Source organism: Pteronotus mesoamericanus, unplaced genomic scaffold, assembly GCF_021234165.1.
Source record: "Pteronotus mesoamericanus isolate MK-2021 breed Mesoamerican mustached bat unplaced genomic scaffold, CSHL_Meso_final contig_20, whole genome shotgun sequence".
In the NCBI taxonomy this organism is placed as follows: Eukaryota; Metazoa; Chordata; class Mammalia; order Chiroptera; family Mormoopidae; genus Pteronotus; species Pteronotus mesoamericanus.
In genome coordinates this window covers 34,935,278-34,962,572 of record NW_026555085.1, presented here as the reverse complement: position 1 = coordinate 34,962,572, position 27,295 = coordinate 34,935,278, and the positions used below count along the sequence as shown (strand labels likewise).

The following is a 27,295-nucleotide window of genomic DNA, read 5'->3' as shown; positions in this document are numbered from 1 at the left end:
GATCAAAACAATCCCAAAATGGGCAGAGGACCTGAATAGACACTTCTCCAAGGAGGACATACAGATGGCCCATAGACATGTTAAAAAGATGCTCAACATCACTAGCCATCAGAGAGATGTAAATTAAAACCACAATGAGATATGACCTCACACTGGTCAGAATGGCCATCATTAATAAATCAACAAATAACAAGTGCTGGTGAGGATGCAGAAAAAAGGGAACCCACTGTTGGTGGGAATGCAGACTGATGTAGCCACTGTGGAAAACAGTATGGAATTTCCTCAAAAAAGTAAAAATGGAACTGCCTTTTGACCCAGTGATTCCATTGCTGGGAATGTATCCTAAGAATCCTGAATCACCAATCAAAAGAATCTATGCACCCCAATGCTCATAGCAGTGTTATTTATAATAGCCACATGCTGAAAACAGCCTAAGTGCCCATATGTAAATGAGTGGATCAAAAAACTGTGGTACATATACACAATGGAACACTATGCAACAGAAATAAAGAATTTCCACCTTTTGCAACAGCATGGATGGAACTGGAGAATATTATACTAAGTGAAATATGTCAGTTGGTGAAAGACAAATACTGTATGATTTCAACTATAAGAGGAATCTAATGAACAAAATAAACTAACCAACAAAACAGAACTACAGGTATGGAAACATGAAACAGACTGAAAGTGACCAGAAGGGAGGTGGGAGGGGAATAATAGAGGAAAGAAGGGGAAGAGACCAGGCAAAGAACATGTATGAATGACCCACAGACATGGACAACAGTGTGGGAACTGACTGTCGGAGTGGGGGATGGGATGGGCAAAGGAGGGCAAAGGGGGAACACTTGGGACAACTATAATAGAATAACAATAAAAATGATTAAAAATAATAATAAAAATAAAAAATAAGACAAAAAAGAAAGTAAATGTCCTAATCCACTCCCCAGTTTCTCACCACATGTACTAAGATAAAAACCATTATCAAATTTAGAAAAAAGGCCTGTTAGTTGCAAGATTCAGGCAAATGGCTGTTTCCTCAGTGAGAGTATGTAATGATGTGTTGTGCTTGTGAAATGCCTAGTAGAGATATATCATTCTATCCTTCTATTATTTTGCACTAAGTAATTCACAGTTATTTCTCCTGATGGAAAATAAGTCTCCAATATCGTTGCTGCTTACTTATAGTAACTTAAAGCTACCTATGGATAAATCTCTGAAAATCGCTCAATGCATAGATAACCAAAACCATGCAACATGTACTCAATAATGATATGAAGGTTTTGTTTTGTTTTGGCTTTGTTATATATCTCGGTAGTTGGGTCTGTTCATTCATTAAGGTGGCTATAGTACCAGATTACCTCTTTCTAATCCAGCACATTTTTCCACATATAGAAAGCATGTGGAGGCTAAGATGCCCATGTAGCTGGGCTTGTGCCCTGACCAGATCTAATGGAAGGTCCACTTTTCTGCCCCTGCCCCTAATTCCTACTTGTTCCAGAAAGTTTGGCACTCCACTGGTGAGGGGTCATGTTATGAGGGATGCTGAACCCAAGAAGATCCCAAATGTGGCCTGAGCTTCCAAGAACTACCATATCATGATTTTTCTTTTTCATGTGCATAGCTGTCATTACTTTAAAGCAATAAATATATATCCATTATTCTAAAGTAAGGGAGGCTATCATCTTTTGCACTGATGTAGGATGAATTAAATCTACCAATTCTTTACTCCGGGCTCCTTGTTCAGGAATACTGCTCGCTGCAGGTTGTTTTTTTTTTTTTTGTTTTTTGGTTTTTTTTTTAAAGAGGCCAGGGGAAATCAGGGGGAAAAGTCTTTCATTTCCAAATAAAGCAAGAGGAAGTTATAAGTAGATTTCACTACATGACCATAACTTCTGCCTTGGGGGAAGTAATATTAGAGTCAGCATTCTCTTGTTCTCACTAGACCATTACTTAGTATTTCCTATGAAGGCTTGGTTTCAGACTGTGAAAAATAACCTCAAAAATCTCCATCACTGAGTAGGCAGGAGTGAGAGATGAGAGCTCAAAAGACTGTGGAAAGTTTCCTTCATGACCAGAGCTGCAGACTGTGGTGAAGTTCTCTCTCAAAAACTTGTGCTTATGTGATAGGGGACAAAGTGTGAAAACCACTTTGAACAGATTCTCACCCCAGGTTCCTGAAATTTACATCTTATTTCAATAAAAAGGAATATAATTCTATTGAGCTAGGTAAGGGCAATCATCCTTAACCTGACAGACTTAGAATAAATAGGGAATGGAGGTGTGAGAAGATGACTTCCTACCAACAATAGACAAAGGTTCCCTTTTTGGCATATCCTCACCAGACCTTATCTTTTGTTATTAAAGACAGACATTTTGAAAAGTGTGAGATTAAAAATTGTTGTGGTTTTGATTTTCATATCTCTGATGATTAGTGATGTTTATCACCTTTTCATTTACGTGCCAGCCATTTGTATATCTTCTTTTTTCCTTTTTAAATGCAGATTTTATTTATTTATTTATTTATTTAAATGTCAATTTCCAGTATAAAATATTAAAAAATTTAAATTCATTATAAACTTTCAGCAATTAAAATAATGACACCAGCGCAGAAATAATCAAGTAGATTAATGAAATAAAATGAGCATTCTAGAAATAAACATATATATCTGTCTAACAATGTAGTATATGATTAAATTGATATTTCAAATCGATGGGGAAAATAAGGCTTATTCAACAAATAAGATGCATGGATCACTATTACTGCAATAAAACCAAGATAGAGCCCTATTCCACACATTATACAAGAAATATTCAGGTGAGTTAACAATCAATATGTAAAATCTAAGGAGTTTTAGGATAAAATACAAAATAATGTTTTTCTTACCCTGAGTAAAATATTCAAACACAGAAGCTATAAAATAAAATATTGACAATATGACTATTACATTAAACATTTAAGACTCTCCAGTAATATACAGATAAAAAAAATTAAAGGACAAGTAATAGAATAGGAAAGTATTTGCAACACATCTAAAAAAGGGTTAATAATTGTTTTTTAGGGAATAAATTCTACAAACATTTAATCAAAAATTGTATAAAGAATAACAAAAATCATTTAAATCTTTTAAAAAATAATATAAATAGGAAAGAAATATACAAAGACAGGTTTAGTGTCAACAAATAATAAAGTAATTAAATAACATATCATTGTCACAATCAGATTAATAAATATTAAAAATATTGGTAATATCAAGTATTGATAACTGTGAAAGGAACTGGGTATTCATAGACTTTTTTTTCATCTTCTTAAAGCAGTTCTTTTAGCATATTTTGCAATGCTGGTTTGGTGGAGGTGTATTCTCTTAGTCTTCTTTTGTCTGGGAAAATCTTTATTTCACCTTCCATTTTAATTGACACCCTTGCTGGGTAGAGCAGTCTTGGTTGTAGGCCTTTGCTTTCCATGACTCGAATATTTCTTGCCATTTCCTTCTGGCTTGTAGTGCTTCTGTTGAGAAGTCAGCTGCTAGACACCCTGGGGCTCCCTTGTATGTTACTACCTCTTTCTCCCTTGCTGCCTTTAGGATTCTGTTTGTCTTTGATTTTAATTATGATGTGTCTTGGAGTGGGCCTCATAGGGTTCCTCTTGAATGGGACCCTCTTGCTTCCTGGATTTGTGTAATTTCTTCTCTCCTCAAATGAGGGAAGTTTTCCATCGTTACTTTTTCAAACAGGTTCTCCATGCCTTGCTCCTCTTCTTCTCCTTCTGGTATCCCTATTAAACAGATATTATTACATTTCAGGTTGTCCTGCATCTCCCTAAATGCCTCTTCATTCTTTTTGAGTCTTTTTTCATTTTCTTACTCTTTCTGGGAGCTTTTTTCTACCTTGTCCCCCAGCTCACTGATTCGTTCCTCTGCCTCATCTAGCTTGCTTTTGATTCCTTCTACCGTGTTCTTCACTTCAGAAATTGTATTCTTCATTTCCTCTTGTCTCTTATTGGTAGTTCCTATGTCCTTTTCCATGCTGATATAGTTTGCAGTAAGTTCCTCGTAGTTTCTCTGGAGTTTTTGGTAATTCTCTCTGAGCTCCCTGAGCTCACTGAGCTTCCTTAGAACCATTATTTGGAACTCAATATCTGAGAGTTGACTTGCCTCTATTTCATTTAGTTCTCTTTCTTGGGATCCCTCCTTTCCCTTCAACTGGGTTGGGGCAGGGGCTGTTTCTTTGTCTTCCCATTATTTGTCTCTTCTTTTTTGCTTCTGCTTCTTAAATTGATTTGTCTTAATCTCCTGACTTTGCGGTGTGAACTTCTATGATAGGAGACCACTGTTTTTACTTTCTGGATCTGCCTCTGATGATGTCAGATGTTGAACCTGTCTGACCTTAGTCAGTCTATTTGAGACTTCCAAGAATCTACTGTCTGTGGCTATCTCCTTCAGCTGTTAATCTAGTCACTCTGCACACTCTGTACTCAGCAGGCAGGCTTAGACACCACAAGGCGGAGCAGAGTCCCTCCTGGGGGTGGGATTATTGGGTCTTCTCTTTCTGCTGCCACTCAGGGGAATGGCCTGCCTGAGCAAGATGGCTGCTGCTGCATGTGCGATGAGTCAGCACTGGGATCCTCCTGGCTACTCTCAGTTCTTTCCCTGAAGCATCCTTCCCCAGTCACTCCTCAGGTTTCTCTAGTTCACTCTTCCCCAGCCTTTGCTAGAGACCAGGGTAAGTGGCTGCAAATAAAAATTTATGCATTGGCCCTTTAAAAGGCTCTTTGCAACTCTAGCCTCCTGTCTCTGGGAGAGAGCAACCCTGCCGTTTTTCACAGCTGGCTGTTATCTGTGTACTTTTTGGACTCTGGTGCTGTAGGCTGGAGATTCCCGCTTATGGTTTAGACCCAGCTCTTCTCAGGAGGCTCCAATTGGCTGTTTCAATATCCTTCTGGTGCTGCTGCCTGTGGGCACCTTGCCTACCTTTTTGAGTCTCTACCACATTCCTTACCAGTTAGGCTGTGCTAAAGCTGATTCTTCTCTCTGTCCAAGGTTATAAGGCTCTTCTCTTGCTACTGTTCAGTTCTTTGTTCCAGGTGATTTTGCCACAATTTTGCTGTAATTTCAGATTGGTCCTGGGAGAAGGTCAATGTGATTTCCATTCACTCCTCCACCATCTCGATTTTTTCCACTTGTATATCTTCTTTTGAGACATATCCATCCAAGTCCTTTGCCCATTTTTTAAATTGGGTTATTTTTTATTTTGCTATTGAGTTATGGAATTTTCTTTTATATATTAGATATCTCTTTATCAGATGTTTTGTCCCATTCTGGAGGTTGTCTTTGTATTCCGTTGATTATTTCCTTTGCTATGCAGAAGGTTTTTAGTTTGATGCAATCCGTTTGCCTATTTTTGCTTTTGTTGCCTATGCTTTTGGGATCTTATTAAAAAAATCATTGTCTAGATGTACGTCAAGAAGCTCTTTCCCTATGTTTTCTTGAATAGTTTTTAGACCTTACATTTAAGTCTTTAACTCAATTTGAGTTGATTTTTTAAATGTGGTATTAGATAAGGGTCCAATTTCATCCCTTTTCATGTGGAAATCCAGGGTTCTCACATTTGATAACAACTCTCAGCAAGTTAGAAATAGAGGTATATTATCTCAATTTAATAAATAATATCTACAAAAACCCCTAAAAGTAATGTCATGAGTAATGGCAAAAGACTAAATGTTTTCCTCTAAAATTAAGAACAAGGCATGATGTTACTTTCATTACTCTTATTCAACAGATTTGAATAATATAGTCACTTCGATAAGGTAAGTATATGAGGAATAAATACTAATTGGAAAGACAGACATAAAACAGTCTCTATTTGCAGATGGCATACTTTTCTAAAGAGGAAATACAAGGAAACACTAAAAGAAACCCTCTTAAAACTATTAAGTGAGCCCAGTACAGTTATAAGATAGAAGGTCAACATATAAAAATTAATTGCATATCTGTATATGAGTAGCAAAGATGTGGAAACCAAAATTAAAAGCACAACATTATTGCCCTGGCTGATGAGGCTCAGCTGGTTGGAGCATTGTCCTATACATGAAAAGGCTGTAGGTTTGATTTCTGGTCAAGGTACACACCTAGGTTGTGGGTTCAGTTCCTGGTCGGGGAGCCTACTAGAGGCAACCAATTGATGTTTCTCTGTTACATTGATGCTTCTCTCTCTCTCTTTCCTCCCTTCCTCTCTTTAAAAGCAATGAAAAAAATGTCCTTAGGCATTTATTTATTTATATAAATAAATAAATAAATAAATGAATGAATGAATGAATGAATGCCTAAGGACATTTTTATATAAATAAATAAATAAAAGCACAACATTATTTGTAACCATTCAAAAGAAAATGAAACATTTAGCTATACACTTGACAAAACATGGACAGGATACGCACGCTGAAAATTACAGAACCTTGATAAAAGAAATCAGAGAAGACCTGAATACATGGAAATGCTCTCTTCATGAATTGGAAGACTCAACATAATAAAGATGACAACTTTTCCTGAATTGATCGATAGGCTTAATGAAATTCCTATCAAAATCTCAGCCAGCTTTTTTTTTGTAGAAGTAAACAAATTTACTCTAAAATTAATATAGAAAAGCCCAGGTCCTAGAATAGGTAAAGCAATCCCAACAAAGAAGAATAAAGTTAGAGGAATCACTCCATGTGATAGTAAGTACTACTATATAGCTCTAAGGTTCAAGACTGTGTGGTGCTGGTGGAGGCACAGACATGCAGAGAACAGTAGAACAGAATAGAGAATTTTGAAACAGACCCAGGCAAATATGCTCAGTTGATTTCCTGATAAGAGTTTAAAAACATTTCAATGATGGAAGAAATAGTCCTTCAACAAATGATGATGGGGCAACTGGAGATGAAAAGGAAAAAAGAACCTCAATCTATACCTCACACTATATACAAAAATCAATTCAAATGTATCATGGACTTAAATATTAAACTAGAAAACTTTTAGTAAAAAACATAGAAGAAAATTTTGTGGATTTGGATTAAGCAAAAGTTGTTAGATTTGACACCAAAAGCAGAAGTAATAAAAGGAAAAGTTGATGACTTGGACTTCACCCAAAGCAGAGAGAGCAAGAAGATACACTATAGTCTGGAAGAAAACACTTACAAACTACATATCTGACAAAGGACTAGCATCTGGAATATACAAACACTCTTAAGATTCAAGGGTAGAAACCAAATAAATTCAATTAGTAGATGGGCAAAAGACACAAAGGACATTTCACTGAAGAGGATATATGAAAGCAAATCAGGACATGGAAAGATACTCAACATCATTAGCCATATGGAAAATGCAAATTAAAATTACAATAACATTACAGATGCATCAGAATGGCTAAAATGAAGAATAGTGACAACATAAAATGCTGAGGAGAATGCAGGGAAACTGTATCATTCACACATTGCTGGTGGGAATGTAAAATGATTCTGCTCATTTGAAAAACAGTTTAATACTTTCTTATAAATATATAGTTATGCCATGGCTGATGTGACTCCATGGATTGAATACCAGCCTGCAAGCCGAAAGATCACCAATTCGACTCTTGGTCAGGGCACATGCCTGGGTTGGGGGCCAGGTTCCCACTTGGGGGCCATGTGAGAGGCTACTGATTGATGTTTCTCTACCTCTCTTTCTCCCTCCCTTCCATGTGCACAACTGTTCATAGTGGATTTATTCATAATGACCAAAACCATAAAACAGCCCACATGTCTTCACCATGTGAACAGGTTAAACTAGCTGTGATGTATCCCATACCATGGTATACTACTCAACAATACAAATGAATAAAATGTTGACACATAAGACAACTTGAATGGGTCTCTAGAGAATTATTATGCTGAGCGAAAAAAAAACCAATCTCAAAAGGCTACATATTATTCCATTTATACAATATTTTTGAAGTGAAAAATTTTAGAAATGCAGAACACACTAATGGTTGCTAGAAGTCAGTGATTGTGGGGGAGTGGTAGATGGGTGAGAAGGAAGAGGTGGGTGTGGTTATTAAAAGGCAATATGAGAGATCCTTGTGGTAATGGAACTACTTGGTATCTTGATTTTTGTTATAGATACACATGCCTCCACATTTAATAAAATTGCACAGAACTAAAACCACACATACAAATGTGTATGTCCAAAACTGGAGAAATCTAAAAAAGAGTTGTAGATTGTAGCAATATTATTCTGGTCATGATATTATACTCAAGATTTGTAAAATGTTACTGTTTGAAGAAACAGGGTAAAGTATACACAGGATATCTCATATTATTTCTTACATCTGCATGTGAATCCACAGCTATCTCAAAAAAATTTAATAAAAATGGCATTGCCTATCATCTAACCAATGGAGTAGACTCATAAGAGGAAATGTGTTCCTCCTAAGTCCGATGTGCGATCTGATTTCACTGTGTTTTGGTTTAACAGTGCTGTCTAAGTGATCCTTTGGAGGGAGCCTCCTTATTTTATTTTCAAATGAATTAGAATAAAAAATTCTTTCATGTTTAGTTGAAAATAATTTACATGTAGTTCTGATTCTTGATGGCCAGCTATGAGGCAGGTTATAGTGCCTTTCCTGCTGTAGCTCAGAATAAACCAGTTAGTTTTCTCTTGTTTGTTTTTAATTGAACTAACATGCCTGCAATTTACTCAAATTGTTGCTAAAGAGATAAGTAAATAAAATCAGAGTACTTGATCTCCTTGGAGGAATGCTGCAATGTAAAGCTGGTGTTAATAAAAATGGTTCTGCCCTGCCTTAGAAGCCCCTAGAAGCTTGGCTTTGCCAGCGCTCTACAACTAAAGGTGATGTTTATTGTTTTTTTATCACCTATTTTAAAGGAGTTTTAGTATTTCCTCATTTGTCTGCATAGAAACTTAGTAAAACAAAGAGCATCTTTCCTATTCTCTTAAAGACTAAGAGAAATAAATGCATAAAGAAATGTAGAAACCCAAGAGGCAGTCTACCTAGAATGTCTGAGAATGCTGAGGAGACCAAGTCAAGATTGCATCATTGGTAAACACGGCTTGCCTCCTCACACAACCACATCAAAATTACAAGTAAAACACAGAACAACCATCATTCAGAACCATCAGAAATTGAGTTGAATGGAAATATGACAACTATGAACTGAAGGAAACCACATCCATCAGACTGGTAGGAGGGATGGAGACATAGAATGGGCTGGTCCCATATCCACATGTGGTGGATACAAATTTGGGAGGGACATCTCAGGAGTGAGAGTCCTAGCCCCACACCAGGGCCCCCAGCCCAAAGTTCCACTGCCAGGAAGATAAGTCCCCATAACTTCTGGCTGCAAGAACCAATGGGGATTGAGTTGGTGGAAGAAACTTCTGGAGTCCTAAGCAGTTCCTCTTAAAAAACCTGCACATGGACTTGCACAGATGCACTCTCTCTGAACTTGAGCACCACCAGGGTAGCAGCTTGAAAGGCACCTGTGGCATACAGGGAGGAACTGAAGTGTCTGGCATCAAGGTGAGAGCTGGGGGACAGTTTTCTCTCAGACAGAAAGGCAAGCAGTGGAAATTGTCACTTGTGTGAACCCTCCCCACCTTGGAGCCACAGAGCCAGCAGGCTGGTGCCATATCTGAGACTCCATCAACCTGGCTAGCACTGTTAGGCCTGCCCTGGAGATACCCTGAGACTCCGCCTCACCCAACTTACTGGCCCACCCAAACTGTTAACAGTGACTTTTCCATATGATTGGCTTGTCTTAGCTCATGCTTTACAACTTCCTAAATCCTATCAAACAAGCAACAGCTAAGTGGCCCTAGACTTGGCACCAGCAGCAGCCAGCCTAGATTCACAGTGAGGCTTTACTTGGGGTTCTCCAAGCCCAGCACAAGTAGCAGCCATCTCAGATTGCTTTATAGCTCAGACAAGGTGGCCCTGGGCAGATTGCAGGTGGGATCTGACCTAGGTCTGCATCACCAGGGAAACCCCAGGGCCAGTGCACCCAGTGGACAATTGCAGACCACACTGGAGCACTGTCACCCTGGCCCTGCACAGCTGATTTTCCACGGACAGTGGAGTTTGGTGGTCAGGGGTCATAGCCTGTCCTTGTAGCTGACTGGCCTAAGTAAATCCCTCCTATTGACCTGCCAATAGCAATCAAGGCTCATTCACATCACAAGAAGGGCACATCTTGAGCACCCAGCTTGGGTGATGGGGGAAGCTATGTAACTGGACCCTACAGGACACATACTACATTAGGCCATGCTACCAAGACAGGGAGTCATAGTGGCTCTACCTAATACATAGAAACAAATACAGGGAGGCTGTCAAAATGAGGAGACAAAGAAACATGGCCCAAATGAAAGAACAGATCAAAACTCTAGGAAAAGAGCTAAATGAAATGCAGATAAGCAATCTATCAGATGCAGAGTTCAAGACACTGGTTATAAAGATGTTTGAAGAACTTAGTGAGGACCTCAACAGCATAAAAAGGATCCAGTCAGAAATGAAGGATACACTAATTGAAATAAAGAACAATTTATAGGGAAACAACAGCAGAGTGGATGAAACCAAGAATCAAATCAATGATTAGAACATAAGGAAGCAAAAAACAATCAATCAGAAAACAAGAAAATAAAAGAATCCAAAAAAACAACCCAAAAAAAACCCAAACAACTGAGGATAGTGTAAGTAGCCTATGAGACAACTTCAATAGGTCCAACATTTGCATCATAGGGATTCCAGAAGGAGAAGTGAAAGAGCAAGAAATTGGAAATCTATCTGATAAAATAATGAAAGAAAACTTCTCTGATTTGGTGAAGGAAATAGACATGCAAGTCCAGGAGGCACAGAGAATCCCAAACAAGATTGGTGCCAAGAGGCCCACTCTAAGACATAGTATAATTAAAATGCCAAAAGTTAAAGATAAAGGAAGAATCTTAAAAGCAGCAAGAGAAAAGAAGTTAGTTACCTACAGGGGAATTCCCATAGGACTGTCAGCTGATTTCTCAAAAGAAACTGCAAGCTGGAAGGTATTGGCAAGAAATATTCAAAGTCATGAAAAGCAGAGACCTATAGCCAAGACTGCTCTACCCAGCAAAGCTTTTGTTTAGAATCAAAGAGCAGATAAAGAGCTTCCCAGACAAGAAAAAGCTAAAGGATTTCATCATCACCAAGACATTATTATAAAAAAATGTTAAAGGGAATTATTTAGGAAAAAGATCATAACTATGAACAATAAAGTGGCAATAAATATATATCTATCAGTTGAACCTAAAAAACAAACTAAACAAACAACAGAGACAGAATTATGGATATGCAAAGTGTTTTGATGGTTGCCAGATGGGAAGGGTTGTGGGTGAATGGGCGAAGAGGTGAGGGGATTAAGAAGTACAAATAGGTAGTTACAGAACAGTGATGGGGATGTAAAGTACAGTATAGGAAATGAAGTAGCCAAAGAACTCATATGCATGACCCATGGACATGAACAATAGTGTGAGGTTGCCTGAGGGAGTGGGGGTTTCTGGGTGGAGGGGATCAAAGGGAGAAGAACTGGGACAACTGTAATACCATAATCAATAAAATATAATTTTTAAAAAAGAGAATACTAGCTGAGCACTAACCCTCTTTTCTAGATATTAAGGAAGAATCTTTATAGGTCACACCAGAGAACTGTGGTGCTCTTTCATTGATATATATGACTTTACTGTACAATTTGAGATTTAAATTCTATTCTCACAGTTATTTTGTTCTTGAGTTACTCAAACTAGTTTTAAGTAAAGACTGATTGATTTTGGGGGGCACAAATTCACAATGCCTAATAGCTCATGTTCTAGCTGTTTTCTCATTAATTAACAGCACCGTTCATTAAAACACAGTGACCTTTGTCTAATCTGCAAGCTGTCTACTGTGACCATTAGTTTTTTTCTAGCCTTATGCCATCAAATAGCATTTTTGTGAAGAAGAAATGCCGACATTATAAGCCTCGTGACATTTGCACCAATTTTTGAAGAGCTGTGGTTAATTAGACATACATAATTGGAACTATTGCCTTTCTTCAGAATATCAACATAATCAATTTTCAGCTATTTTTTCTTCTTTTTTTGTGTGTGTGTACACTTAAAGTAACATGAGGAAGCAGGCCAACATGCCTCTTCACATAATCCCTGCAGGGAAAGGATGTGTGACGTAAACTGAGTCGTAAATTGCCAAGAAAGGCATCAGTCAGATGGGTTGCAGTTATAATTCTTTGTAATTTGGAAAGTTCTACTAGTACAATACTTACTAAGGAAATGAAATTAAGATGTAGAGATGGCTCCACACTTAAAGCAGAAAATGGAAAAAATATACAAAAATAAATCATGTTTTGATTTTTGTTTTTTTAAAGAGCAGAAAAAAACACTAAACACATTCTTACTAGCCATTACTTAGAGGCCATCAGATGTCATCATCAATTTAGCTTACTTTCACATTTCTTCTTACTTTTTAGGATGGTATATTAACTATTGGCATACTGAATTTGAAGGAATAATTGTTTTTATCAAAGGGACTGATTTGACCTGGAGTTCACATATCAATATCTAAATCATTGTCAGTAGGGAGCTGGTGGTGAGGGACTGATGGAAATTTACTAAGTTGCTTAGTAGACAGTAAGTGGGGGTGTGTAGGGCAGGACATAGCAGTGGGGAGGGGGTGAGGATGGGGAGACCAGAAGAAGGTGTGAAGAGTGTCAGTGGTCCTTGCCTTGCGAAAGAGTGATTGAGATCGTTTCAAAAGCCAGTGTACCTGTGCTGGTCTCACTGGCTGGAAGGCTCAGGAAGACATTGAAAAATGAATTCATTTCAAGAGCACCAGGAAAACCCAGTGCCTCCTAAGATCCTCTTGCTTTTTGCGGAGTGATTCCTGAAATTTCTCTCAAAATAATTTATACCTTCAAGTTTTTCACACCTATAAAATGCAAATCTCCCTCGAAAAAGTAATTCATTTAATCACACTTATATGACAGTGTTCATTTATCCCCAAGCCTCCTCAGCGGGGCATAGGGAGGGAAGTAGACCAAAAACATCCCATTCCAAATGACTGATTTATAATTTGTTACCAAAGAAAGATCAGGGGCAGGTTTTTATCTGGTGTTGGGGCCAGCTGGTCAGAGCATATGGGTCAGGGGCAGGAAGTGGGTGCTCCTTGCTGGGAAGGAGAGCAGCACTGCAAAATTTGGGAACAGAGGTCATTCTGGGTTTCCCCCACAGCTCAGCCCAGCAGTGGTCCTAACCTGTTGGGACCTATCTTAGTTGCTAGGTGGGATGCCATGATGAGGGCTTCTGCCCTTGTGTAGTGATTTTGGACACCTAGGGTTGGGTTGGGAGCTGTTCAAGGCTGTAATGCCCACCTGATATGATGGAGACACCCAAGTGACCCCTTCTATGTTCATGTTTTATGTTCTTAAAGTCATATCTTACATGAGGGTAAAGCTTGACTCTACCTGCCACAGGGGTATCTCTCCATGGGGCAGAGCTGCAGTGTTGGTCTCTGCTGAGGTGCCCAAGCTGGCAGTACACACAGTGGGGCTTTCTTCACATTCTCCTCTTCCCTCCATAGGAACAGAAAGTGGGCTTACTGAGTTCTTTTTGGTTGTCTACCCTCCCCAACCCCAAGCCAAATTATACCTTAATTGGTTTGAAGTTTATATACGGGTGTGTCTGTATCCAGTTACATGTGTATATAGCAGGGATTAGAACTAAACCTCTCAACCATGAACTCCAAGCTGGAAAAATTGAAAACAGTTTGCTGTACCTTGAACTGAACCCAGATATTCATTCTACTACCATTTTGCCAAATAATCATAAATGAATCAATTCAACTTGGAACTGAAGCTGAAAGCCGTGAATCACATCAAAATGGGAACACCAAGAAAGTCTCCAAAAGGTCCCTCAAAAAAACTAAAAATGGAACTGCCTTATGACCCAGCAATTCCATTTCTGGGTATATATCTGAAGAAACCCTAAATACTAATTGGAAAGGATATATACATGCCCATGTTCACTGCAGCTTTACTTACAACAGCCAAGAAATAGGGGCATCCCAAGTGCCCATAAATAGATGAGTGGATAACAAAGCTGTGGGGGGTGTGTGTGTGTGTGTGTGTGTACACACACGTGTGTACGATGGAATATTACTTGGCCATAAAAAAGAATGAAATCTTACCATTTGTGAAAATGTGGATGGACCTAGAAGGTATCATACTACATGAAATAAATCAGACAGAGAAAGGTAAATACCATATGACTTCACTTATATGTGGAATTCAAAGAATGAAATTAACGAAGAAACAAAAGAGAAACAGACTCATAGATTCAGAGAACAAACTGATGGTTGCCAGAGGGGAGGGAGCTGGGTGAAAAAGGTGAAGGGATTAAGAAGTACAAATTGGTAGTTACAAAAGAGTCCCAGGATGTAAAGTACGGCATAGGGAATATAGTCAACAATATTGTATTAACTGTGTATGATGCCAGGTGGGTACCAGAAATATTGGGAGAATACTTTGTTGTAAAGTATGTGATTGTCTAACTACTAATGCTGCACATCTGAAACTAATACAAAATAATATTGAATGTAAACTATAATTACAAATGAAAAAACTAAAAATAGTAATACTTAAATAAATATATCATTAATAAAAATGAAAAATACAATTAACTTTGCTACTAGAAATAAAATTAGGCCATTCTATTAGTTTTATAGTAAGAAAATATGCAAGGGCAATGGGTTTTTCCTATACAAATTTAAATAAAATTCCTTAAAACAAGCAAACAATGTATTTCAATCAAGAGACTTCCCTGGCCTTAAGAAATTGGTACACATCAGCCAAGATGACTCTAAAGCAAATCTTCTTCTGTTGGGGCTATTTCTCTTGTGTCTTGAGGCAAACACCTGTGACAAGATAAGAGTTAGGATAGTGCAATGGACTGAATGTTTGCTTCCCTCCAAAATCCATATGTTGAAATTCTGACCCATAATGCGATGGTGTTTAGAGTTGGAGCCTTTGGGAAATAATCAGGTTTAGATAAAGTCATGAGGGTGGGTCTTCATAATGAAATTAGTGTCCTTGTAAGAAAAGAGAACCTCTAGCATGTGCTCAGTTTCTCTCTTCGCCATTTGGGGACACAGTGGAAATGCAGTCATCTTCAAGGAAGAAGGACCTCACCAGGGGACCAATCAGCTGGCATCTTCACCTTGAACTTGAGGCACCAGGACTATGAGAAATAAACATCTGTTCTTTAAGCCACCCAGTCTGCAGTATGTTGTTATAACAGCCTGAGCTGACTAAGACAGATGGCTTCTGTGCTACTAAGAGGCTGAGAGTCAGGTCAGGACTAGGTGGGCTCTTGGAGAACTTTCAGAACTTTATACTCTTCTCACTTGGGACTTACATCTCTGCCCTTGTAGTTGCTCTTGCTTGGATCAAAGAAGTTGCTTTCATATTGAGAGATCCCTTGACCTCAATAAACTCTGTCCCTTCCCTCTTCCTTTAGGGTATTTGCATTGCTTAGCATAACTAACTGCTCTGCAACATTTACTTCATATATAGGTGTTCAGCTTTTCATGAATTCACTTTATAATTGTATAATCAATACCATAACCACATAAGTATAAAGGTTAGCAAAGTGTCTGCCATCCTTGAGGAGTTTATAATTGATTTGGGGATGACAAGACACACACACTGGAAAATGATGCGAGATGTGTTCTGAGTGGTGGGTCCTTGAAAAACTCCTCACTCATTTTTGTAACTCCTCTTCCTAGGCAGGCCCTCAGGAAATGTTTGTCAAAGTCTCCTTTACTTCAAAACTTTAGTTTCAGCAAAAAAGTCAATTAGCATATTGCTTTATCAACCCATTAAGATCAAAATTCTGAAGAACTAGCTAGTAGAAAAATTGGAATATGTTAATTGGCTTATGATTCCCCCCAAGTTGCCTATTTAGCATTATTGACACTAATTGTAATGGAGAGTAAATGGCTTTTCACTGCAAGATGTCTTGGTAGTGTCAGTGTGTGCTAATTTTGATTAAACTGAGCTATAGGACAGTAACAGTAATTACCCAATTTTACTCCTATGATTTATAGCACTGAATAATTTTGTTTTCATTTGGGGTCATCTGATAATATCTCTTCTCTTTTTGCTATATTCCTAGAATGACAGCATTTTTCACCATTGTTTAAGAAAGTTTCTTAAGACAGGCTGGGGACAGTTTCTTCCTTTTGTCTGAGCATGTTTTAGGCGAAATCTCCAATATTTTGGATTTTGGAGGAAACTTCAGGATGAAACCAAAGTGGCTCCTGAAGGCTAAGCAGAAGCACCCAGTGTTTTATTTACTCAATAATGTAGAAGATACGGGTTGACAGAAGGGTGGAACCATGAGAACCTCAACGGTGGAGCCATCCAGTGGGGAGGACTCTCCCCTTGTTGGTAGAATGTGAAAACAGGGGGCATAATTTGGAAGAAATAGGAACCTTTGGGACCATGGCTTTCAGGTGAAGAAAACTCTGGACTTGGTAGTAGTGAAGTCCAGCAGAAATCAGACACTTTTTTGCTTTCTTTCAATGTCCATAAACTATTGACTGTTTTGCAGACCTCCATATGCCACTGGGAGCAGTCCCCATGCTTTCTTGAGTCACCTGACTCACCTTCCTTCTAGACATCCTGGCAGAACAAGAGCCATTTTGATTTGAAACCGTCTTGACTTTATCCTCTCCTAACTCTTCCCCCTTACAAGAATCAAAGTGCATTTTTTAACCTAAGGTTATATATTTTCCCCATTATTATAGTACGTGTTATTGGTATGAATGTACTCTGTGGCAACAGGAATAATATCCTTTTTGAGCTTTGAGAGGTAGAAAAACACATACCACTCTCTGTGCATATTGCGCAAGCATTAGAACATGCACTTGCATACACACTTGTATGTGAACTTGCACAAAAGCTTCCAGTACTGATGCTGGTACTTAGTCATTTAGGTTTACCAGAAGAAAAGGGGAGATAAAACTCAAAGAATAAACCTCTACAGGAGACCCTATTAACAAAACATACTACCACAAATAGAAAGCATGTATCAACTCTTAATACAATCTCTGACAAACATAAAATGTTAACTGTCCCCAAAGCATGTCAAACAATGACACTGTAATACACTGTAATAATATTCCATTAATAATGCTTTCTAAATTGAAGGAAAATTTGAACATTTCTGCCCTCTTAAACATTCAGGTCACACAAAAAAATCAAATATATGCAAGATCATTTATTTTAATAGTTTCAATTTTATTAGCGATGTGAGTCTTCACATTAGATCCTTTATGAAATCTGTCAAGATTCTGGGATATTTATTTATGTATCCTAGTTAATTGTTTCTAGTTATCCATCAAAATCATTCAAGACCAGTCATGCTATAAATCAAGTATACTCTTAAATTGAGTAAGATAAAGGGCCTGTTCATAGATAACCTTAAACTAATTTAATGAGCTCCTTTGTCGGTTGTTCATTTGAACCTTTAAACAATAGATTAAAAAGGAATATATCTTTTATATTTACTGGCTTAAGAATTGAGATGAGGATAAAAACAAGAAAGCTTTAGGAAATGTTTAAGTGTTTTAGAACACCAATTTTTATGATTCTTAAGCATAAGACATAGCATATACCAAATATTTATCTATTTGATTTAATGGTGAATTATCCTAAGAGCTGAGCCCAAGGAGCACTTGGGATATCCCGCATCTCTATCACAATCCATGTCTGTTACGTTATTCACCAAGCTGTGTTTTCATCCCAATCTGTTTCTCTAAAGCCTGTTGGAGAGAAAATGCCTTCTCTTGCTATATCTAGCCTTTAATTCAGACATAGATGGTTCCTATTGTATGTTACCATCATTATTATTTGTGTATAATAGTGTTTGGAATGTCACTTCGGCCAAACACCTGTGCTCAAATCATCAGCGTATCTTCATTAATATACCACTGTCTTCTTGCCACCCGTTATGCACATCTGCCAAACAACCTCTGATCAGTGCTGTACTGATTTGGAAAATCATTTAGTGCAGAGGGGAAATGATCTGTCACAGTAACTTGAAACCCTGCTCTGGTCTCCTGCTCTTTTATTTGGTTGTGGACTTATTCCTACCTGGCAACATGACATTTGATTTGGAGACCTTGGTAGTTATATAATGACACATTTGATTAGTTCCCGTTTTAACTAATGAAGCTTCCTGTGCACAATTAGTACAAAAGCTGTGGAAATATAGACCCATACATTGACTTTACAGGACATTAACGAAAAGTAGGCTTTGAGCAAAAATAACTGTCTGTTTAGAAGTAAGGCTCTGCCCCAGAAAAGGATTCACTGGAGAAAGTATTCTCCTTACCATTTCTATAGCCACATGGAGTGCCTGAGTGGATGTGAAGTGATATAGCCATGTCAAGTTGACACTTTTGTAGAGTTTACACAAAGGAAGTCCCCGAGCGGAACCATGCTTCTGCCATCTTTCCAGCTTTCAGTCACATGGGCCCTGAGATGCTTCTGGAAGTAACACCACCATGGCCTCTCAAGGAGAACCCCAAGTTCAGTTCAAACTTGTTCTGGTTGGTGATGGTGGGACTGGGAAAACTACAGTCATGAAATGTCATGTGACTGGGCGTTGAGGTCCATCTGCTTGTGTTCCACACCAGCAGAGAGCCTGGTAAGTTCAATATGTGGGATACAGCTGGCCAGGAGAAGTTTTGTGGACTGAGAGACACTGTTATATCCAAGTCCAGTGTGGCATTTATAATGTTTGATGAAATTTCTAGAGTTACAAGAATGTGCCTAACTGGCATAGAGCTCTGGTATGAGTGTATGAAAGCATCCCCACAGTGCTGTGTGGCAACAAAGTGGACAGTAAGGACAGGAAAGTTAAGGCAAAATCAATTGTCTTCCACCGAAAGAAGAATCTTCAGTACTACGGCATTTCTGTCAAAAGTAAACATGACTTTGAAAAGCCCTTCCTCTGGCTTGCTGAAAAACTAATTGGGGACCCTAACTCGGAGTCTGTCGCCATGCCTGCTCCTGCCCCACCAGGGGTTGTCACAGACCAGCACAGCATGAGCACAGCCTAGAGGGTGCTCAGACCACTGCTCTCTGGGATGAGGAGGAGAAAGGGAAGCTGGAGCCCAGCCTCAGAAGTCTAGTTTTATGGCAGCTATCCTGTGACATTCGTGGTGCAGTTTGTCACTTCACTACACAGCTAAGCAGAAACTGTGCTGGATCTCTGGGATGCTGAAGGAGGAGAATGAGCTTCAGTGTGAATGTGGCAGTTAAACAATACCTTCATTTTCTGGACCTGCGTATTTTGCTGTTTTGGAATGCAGTTGTTTCCTTATTGAGTTTCAACTCTAAGACTGCTGCAGCCACATCACAATGTTTAGTGGCGAAACTTTTTTTTGTTACTGTCATTCCCATTCCTTTTTGTTTAGAATCAGAATCAAGTTGTATTTCAAATATGGAAAAGAAAACAAAAAGGAGAAAGAAGTCCTAGAGTAAGGTGTGCTGAAGGTACAGTTACTCAGGCTGAGGTGGTGGCGGGAGGTGGAGGTTGGCGGGAGGGAAAAGGAACAAGGAACCAACAGAGGAGAAGTCTCCTGTTGAAGCAAGGAAAATTTCCTTGGCTGAAAGAGATAGCTCTGTCCTCTCACTTGTCTGTGTTCCCCTTTCTCACCCTTGTTTATCTTTCAGGCCAGACCATGAAGCTTCCAAGGAAGCAATGCTGTCAGGCTCACGAGGGAGCCTGACTCTGCCGCTGTGCCTCTCACAGCCTCTTGTCAGGTGTGGCTGTGGGAGAGACTTCCTGCTCCTCCCCCACCTCCCAGCCCCATATCCTGACAGGCAGGGAACAGAATTGTATTAAAACAAGGATTTCACAGCTCCTGCCCCTCCCCCTACCACAATAAAGAGTATCTAAGAGTCACTTGAAAGTACAGTTTTCAAAGACTAGCTTTATATATCCTATATTGGTATTTTATCAGCATATAAATTGTTTATGTTGTAGAAAGTTCCCATTTTTACAACTTCCATTGTGTTTATTCTGCTTGTTTGCATAGTAAATGCAGGCTCAGTGGACTCTTCCTCGAGAGCATGAATACAACTAATTACTTCCATTCAGACTCCCTTAATTCAGAATATGTGATAATTCTGCTAGAGTTTAGGTAACCTTCACTTTGGTAGCATTGATTAAAAGAGGATTTACTAGGCAAATTAAGAACACAAATGAGAGGACAAAGGGGATGGTTTAACATATTTAAGACAAAATAATTTTCAATGTCTTTAATAACACTTATTTGCATTTAAGCAATTAATAGAATAATTACAACCAAGTCAACTCATTAATTAAAGAAAACCCAGCAGGATCTTTTTTTGGCAACAGTTTGTTAGCAGTAATTCCCTAAGCATTGACTCAATGGAAAATTGGTAAGAAATATGCCTTTTTCCCAATTCTAATTACCCACTTTCAATCATCCTAACTGTTTTCCAAACATTGAGATAATCATTCCAAAAAGCTATAGCTAGCTGCATAAATTAGTATGTAAATATGTGTCTGTCTCACAGGTAGCTGTAGGCCCCTGTGATGGAAGCAGCTCCCAACCTAGCAGAAGCATGATAAGGTAGATGCACAGGAAGGGTCTCTAGCTAATCCAACAGGCCTGAGACTCACTTCTGAAGCCCTGCTCTTGCTCTAAATTTGCGTATTCTCTTCTGATCCTTTTTGTACTTGTGACCTGTCCCAGTAAATAGGCCTCCTTGCTTTTCTCTCCCTGAAACCAGTCCCTGGAGACCTGAAAAACTGTAAGTTGCCCTTCCAGGAGAGCAGAGGGCCAGCATAGTGACCTGATTAGGTCACTATAAAACATTGGGGCAATTTGGTCATAGTAGGAAGCTTAAGACAAAGTGGTGAAAATGGAGATTCCACCATGTTCCATTCATTCATTTAGCAGAGAGCAGGTTAGGAGCATGAAGGGGCTCTGCCACTTACTAGCTGTGTGACTTTGGTCAATAATATTGTGCTAACTATGTGTATTGTCAGATGGGTACTAGAACTTATCAGGATGATTGCTTTATAAGTTATATAAATGTCTAATCGGTATGTTGTACACCTAATATTGTTTGTCAACTGTAATTGAAAAATAAATTTTTAGAATTAGAAAAAGAAAAGCGTATGGTTTATATTTGATACTATTACTTAAATATGAAAATTTTTGAGTGTCAAGAGGACTTCTATGCAGCGTGAGCAGTGCGTGGAGGGTAGTGGATGACCACGGGGCCAGCTGGATGTTCTTCGCATCTTAACATCCTCAGACTGGGGCCTGATTCATAAAAGTTGAGTGTGGTGATTTGCTTTAGTGATTTTTTTTTTTTTGTCTATTGTAAAAAGATCCTACTTGACTAATGTTTTCGTTCATCTAAAATGTCAATCTTATAAAAAGTGTCTAATCACCATAGTGGTTAGAAACTTCCATCTTATAACTTAAAAAATTGTCATCGACAGAAACATAAAGATGAATTTTGGTTCTGGCTACAATTACGTCACATTGAGATTATATTTTGTCTCTCTCTATTTCTGAATATTACTGAGATAAAAGAAGGGTAATCCCTCATTTCAGATGGATTTTTCTCAGAGATTTTCTCAAGCAATTAATTCTTTTTCTCTTCAGCTTTCCTGCTGTCATCTCTTGAAATATCTCAAACTTTGATTTTTTTTTTACTTCTAGCCATCATTTGATGACATAGCAAGGGAAGCACGCATAGGTAGGTTACCTAAATCTTCTTCTAAATAAATTTTTCTTTGATCATTCTGCCCCAGTGATACAGATGTTTGTGCCAGTGATTGAACTCTTGTATTGATATTTGCTGTTCAGCTATTTGGCCAGGATTATTTATGTCAGAGGCTTAGGGCTAAGGGCTGACGTTTTACTGTTCACAACAGTTCAGGTGAGTGGTTCTCAAGGGTGCAGCAAATAACCTACCATGTGTTAGGAGGTGATTTTGATTCATCCAATGACTCTTGGAAAGAGAACTGATATTTGGGGAATATGCTTGATTCCTGCAAAGCACTGATCCCACCTAACCTTGGACATTTATGTAGGTGAAAGGAACCACACCTTCCAAGGTGCCCCATTTCTTAGAGAACTCTATCCCTCCATCTTGTGGGAAAATGGGTAGTAGTGGGGGACAGAAATCACCCTAAAGTTTCATGGATTTTTTTCCCTAGATTTAGGGTAATGAAGAACAGTTCTCCATGACAACTTTTGATGAATTTTGCTTTTAAAAATTAATTAAATTCACTGGATCCTTGGTGCAGTGTTGATCCATCGTTCCTTCAAGGGGAAAAGGCTCCATCCATGGCTTTGCATCCTTCATCTAGAGGTCACCAGACTTTGAATGAAGACTGCTTGTAAGCTAATGCTCTAACCATTTATAAATTTCACTGCTGAATATGACACAGGTGGCAAGCCATGTCCTGGGAAGCTGCCTAATGAATGTCTCAAGTCCAAATTTTAACATAAGTGATGTTTGGCCTTAGGTTTCTAGAGGAGTATTAACATTACATCTGACCTCAGAGTGATTTGCTCACCATAATGGTGGCTACTATTTCCTTGTATAATTTTCTTACTCTCCACCTCTCAGAGTTCCTTCTTTTCCCCTACATACCCATGACCTCCAAATCTAGACTCCCACGTCCCCTGGGCTATGGATAAAATATTTCCACTGCTTTCTGGTGGTCTGCAAATGAATGAAATGTAATATTTTAAAAACCGTCCTATCTTTCCTCTGAGCCAGTTCTGTGTTCTGAGTCTTGAGTAATGGTGTCGCTATCTGTCCACAGGCCAGAATCAGACTCACAGGCTTCTTCACTCCCGTCTCTCACTTCAAACACCATCCCCCAAATGCTGCCTGAATTCAGCCTTTCTCTCCTTCCCTTCTGCTTCTGTTTTAGCTCAGATGCTCATTATGTGGCTTAGGGCAATGCAGCAGCCTCCATTCTTTCCTGCACCTTCTTCATCCCGGTTATGCTCCAAGGAGTGCTCAGAATTATTGTTCTCGAAACCACATTTGATCAGGTAACTGTGCTAAATGAAGACCTCCTTTTGATTTCCATCACTTATAGCAAAAAATCCAAATGACTTGGAAAACTAGGTTCTTCTCAGTATGGCTTCAGCCTTCTTCCGAGCCTCTGCTGGTCTACCTGACCTCTCTAAAATCTAGACAGACCATCCGAGACCTTTGTAACTCTAGACCCGTCTAAAATGTCCCCACCTCCAGAAGCCTTCCCTAATTCACAGCGGGGGAATTAATCACTCCCTCTGTTGTAACCAGTTGTTCTTTTTATGTATTTCTGTTAAACATCACATTTGTGGATTGCATAGTCTCTGACTCTGCTTACTTTTGATTCTCTCAATCAATTCTGCTTCTCTCTCAGGTAAGGAATCGTATCTTCTAATTCTGAAAACTATTTGGAATTTCATTCTAGGTAAAAACACAGGAAAAGATAGAATACTCCAAATAAGATTAAGGAAGAGGCTAGGGCATAAAGCCTAGAACATATTAGGCATGAAAAAGTGCTTGTTTAATGCAAGGTTTAAAGGAAAATATATGTCAAAAGTGAAATATAAATAATGTATTGCATGAGCTCTGTGGAGGGAGTGATAACTACGTCTCAGTTTAATTAAGCTCAGTTGTTCTAAAATGCTATCATAGGAGGCTATTTGGAGACATTAGTCCCTATTTCTTTTGCCTCTAGAGATCATTAGTGAATGACTCAGTCATTGCTAAATGACTTTTTAATTATAGTATGCTAGTGTTGAATAACTGGCTAGGTCATTGAAGTAATTCTCTCTTGTTATATGATCCTATTCATTTTTAATGTTGGCTACTGATTCATGTTATACTATTATTCTTTATTCTGTAAAAACAATCCTCACCTGAGGAAATGCTTATTGATTTTAGAGAGACTGGAAGGGAGGGAAAGAAATTTCAATGTGAGAGAGAAACACTGAGTGGTTGCCTCTGGTATGTGCCCCAACAAGGGACTGAACCCATAACCTAGGCATGTGCCTTGACTGAGAATTGAACCTGCAGTCTTTTGGTTTATGGAACAATGCTCCAACCAACTGAATCACACTGGTCAGGCCTCCACTATTATTCTTTAGTGTTAATGAACAGCCAGATTTGATATTAGGTATAAATATTTGTTTTAATAACATAAATACTTGATTATCCCAGATTCAGAAGGGTAAGTGAAACTCAGCAAAAAATAAGTGAGGAAAAAAAAGGCAGAAGTGAACAAATAATCATTTTAGATTTTTGAATCTTGTGCTGTGCAATACTTATATTTGTTTTTATAGTTCTTTCATATGGGTGAAAAATCGGTTTTGGAATTTCATACTGCTAAAATTAAAAGATTTATTAAAATCAGAGTATTTTAATGTTTCTCGTGAGGCACTGTACTTATATACTAATTTATTTAAAAGCTTGCTATTAGTTGAGGAGAGCAAAATCTGGATCTCTTCATTGATTTCACACACTTGATAGTTTTATCTTGCACCTCTTTTGTTCTAGGCTTTGAGTATGAGTATTGCTTAGACATTGGGGAGAAAGTAAACACAATAGCAAAAGTCCACTTGTATTCTGGTGACAAAAACCAGTAATGAAAAAGAGTCACAAATAAGCAAGAAAATATCAAATTGTAATAGATATTATAGAGACAACTAAACAAGATTACATGTGGAGGGACTTCTGGCCAAGATGGAGGCGTAGGTAGATACACTTTGCCTCCTCACACAACCAAAAGAAGGAAAACAACACATTTAAAGACAAAAAATAACCAGAACCTCCAGAAAATCGAACTGTATGGAAGTCCGACAACCATTCAGAGACATCCCTCCAGATTGGTAGGAGGGGCGGAGATGGGCAGCCAGGGCAGAGAGGATGTATAGCAAGGCGGTGGCTGGTGGACCGGGCAGTCCCACATTTGCATGTGGATAAACCTGGAGGAACAGCTGGGAGACAGACCGTGCAATCCATGGTTGCAGTGCGGGAAAAGAAAGCCTTAAAACCTCTGGAGGTAAAAACTTGTGAGGGTTGCAGGGGCGGGAGGAACTCCCATCCTCATAGGAGAGTCTGTTGGAGAGGTCTACAGGGTCCTAGAACATATACAAACCCACTCACCTGAGAATCAGCACTAGAAGGGCCTGATTTGCTTGTGGGTAGCAGGGGAAGTGACTGAAAGCTGGCTGAGAGCCAAGTAAGAGCCACTGTTCCCTCTCAGTCCCCTCTCCCACACACAGTGTCACAACTCAGGGACCTGGGTTGCCCTGCTCTGGTGAATAGCTGAGGCCCTGTGCTCCCCTCACACCCCGCCCCGCCGCCATGTAACAGGCATGCTAGAAAAAAAGAAATACGGCTCAAATGAAAAAAACAGATCAAAGCTCCAAAAATAGATCTAAGTGATGAATAGATAGCCAACTTATCTGATGCAGAGAGCCAAACACTGGTAACCTGGATGCTCACTGAATTGGTTGAGTATGGTCCCAAAATTGAAGAAAAAGTGAAGGCTCTGCAAAGTGAAATAAAGAAAAATAAACAGGGAACCAACAGTGAAGGGAAGGAAACTGAGACTCAAATCAACGATTTGGAGCAGAAGGAAGAGATAAACATTCAACCAGAACAGAATGAAGAAACAAGAATTCAAAAAAGTGAGGAGAGGCTTAGGAACCTTTGGGACAACATTAAATGTTCCAACATCTGAACCATAGGGGTGCCAGAAGGAGAAGAGGAAGAGCAAGAAATCGAAAACTTACTTGAAAAAATAATGAAGGAGAACTTCCCCAATCTGGCCAAGGAAATACACTTCCAGGAGATCCAGGAAGCTCAGAGAGTCCCAAAGAAGCTGGACCCAAGGAGGCACACACCATGGCACATCATAACTACATTACCCAAAACTAAAGATAAGGAGAGAATCTTAAAAAGCAGCCAGAGAAAAGGAGACGGTAACCTACAAAGGAGTTCCCATAAGGCTATTAGCTGATTTCTTAAAAGAAACCTTGTAGCAAGAAGGGACTGGAAAGAAGTATTCAAAGTCCTGAAAGGCAAGGACCTACATCCAAGATTACTCTATTCAGCAAAGCTATTATTTAGAATGAAAGGGCAGCTAAAGTGCTTCCTAGATAAGGTAAAGTTAAAGGAGTTCATCAGCACCAAGCCCTTATTATATGAAATGTTAAAGGGCCTTATCTAAGAAAAAGAAGATCAAAAACTATGAACAGTAAAACAGAGTGGAGGGGGAGGGTGAAGAATGAGGGAAAAGGTACAGGGAATAAGCAGCATAAATAGTAGGTACAAAATAGGCAGGGGGAGGTTAAGAATAGTATAGGAAATGGAGAAGCCAAAGAAGTTATATGTACAACCTATGGACATGAACTAAGGTGGGGGGCAGATTCTGGGGGTGGGGGTGGGGCAGTGTAGGGTGGAGGGGAATAAAAGGGAGAATAGAAATTTTAAAGAAAAAGAAAAAAATAATAAAATGAAAGGTTTGAAGTAAAAAAAGAAATAAACAAGGTTACATATGGAGAATCACTGCGGCATCTTTAGATTGGATGGCCAAGTCACTAAATATTCAAATATTTATTCATCTTCTCCTACATGCTAGGCATTGTGGTACATATGTACTAGGAAATACAAAGCCTACTAACAGATAATACTATTTCAGTCTAACAGAAATAAAATATATATTTGGAAAGCCTCCAATTGTACTGGAGAGTGAATGTTGCTATTGGCCATTTCCTCTGAGCTGTGCTGTGCGCCAGAGCACAGCGGAAGGTAAGATCGCATCTCCTGGAGAGTCAGGGTAAACTTCCAGGAAGAGAGGAGATAAGCTGAGACTTAAAAAATAAATAGGAATTACCAAGGTGGTGAAGAGAAATGGTAGAACTGGGTTCTTCATATAGAAGGAATATAATTAAAGGCATAGGCACAGTATGCATGAAAAATATGAATGGCTTAGTATAGCTGGAGTGTAGAGTGTGATGGTAAGAATGTGTGTGTGTGCACATTTACACACATGTGCACAGTTAAACATACAACAATGCCTGTGTGGGCAACTTTAAGGGAAATTGCAGTCGAAATAGGCTAGACATATAGGAAAGACCAGAGACCTGTGAAAAGCCTGTGTGTGGCAAGGTAAGGAAT

At 38.9% G+C, this 27,295-nt stretch overlaps 1 protein-coding gene and 1 pseudogene across 2 annotated transcripts in view; one reads left to right on the top strand and one right to left on the bottom strand.

Annotated features, from left to right (window-relative positions):
* The window catches only part of KCNQ5 (potassium voltage-gated channel subfamily Q member 5), a 540,177-nt gene that overhangs the window by 166,629 nt on the left and 346,253 nt on the right, over positions 1 to 27,295 (bottom strand). The window lies entirely within an intron of this gene.
* Positions 18,616 to 19,337, top strand: LOC129067518 (GTP-binding nuclear protein Ran-like; annotated as a pseudogene).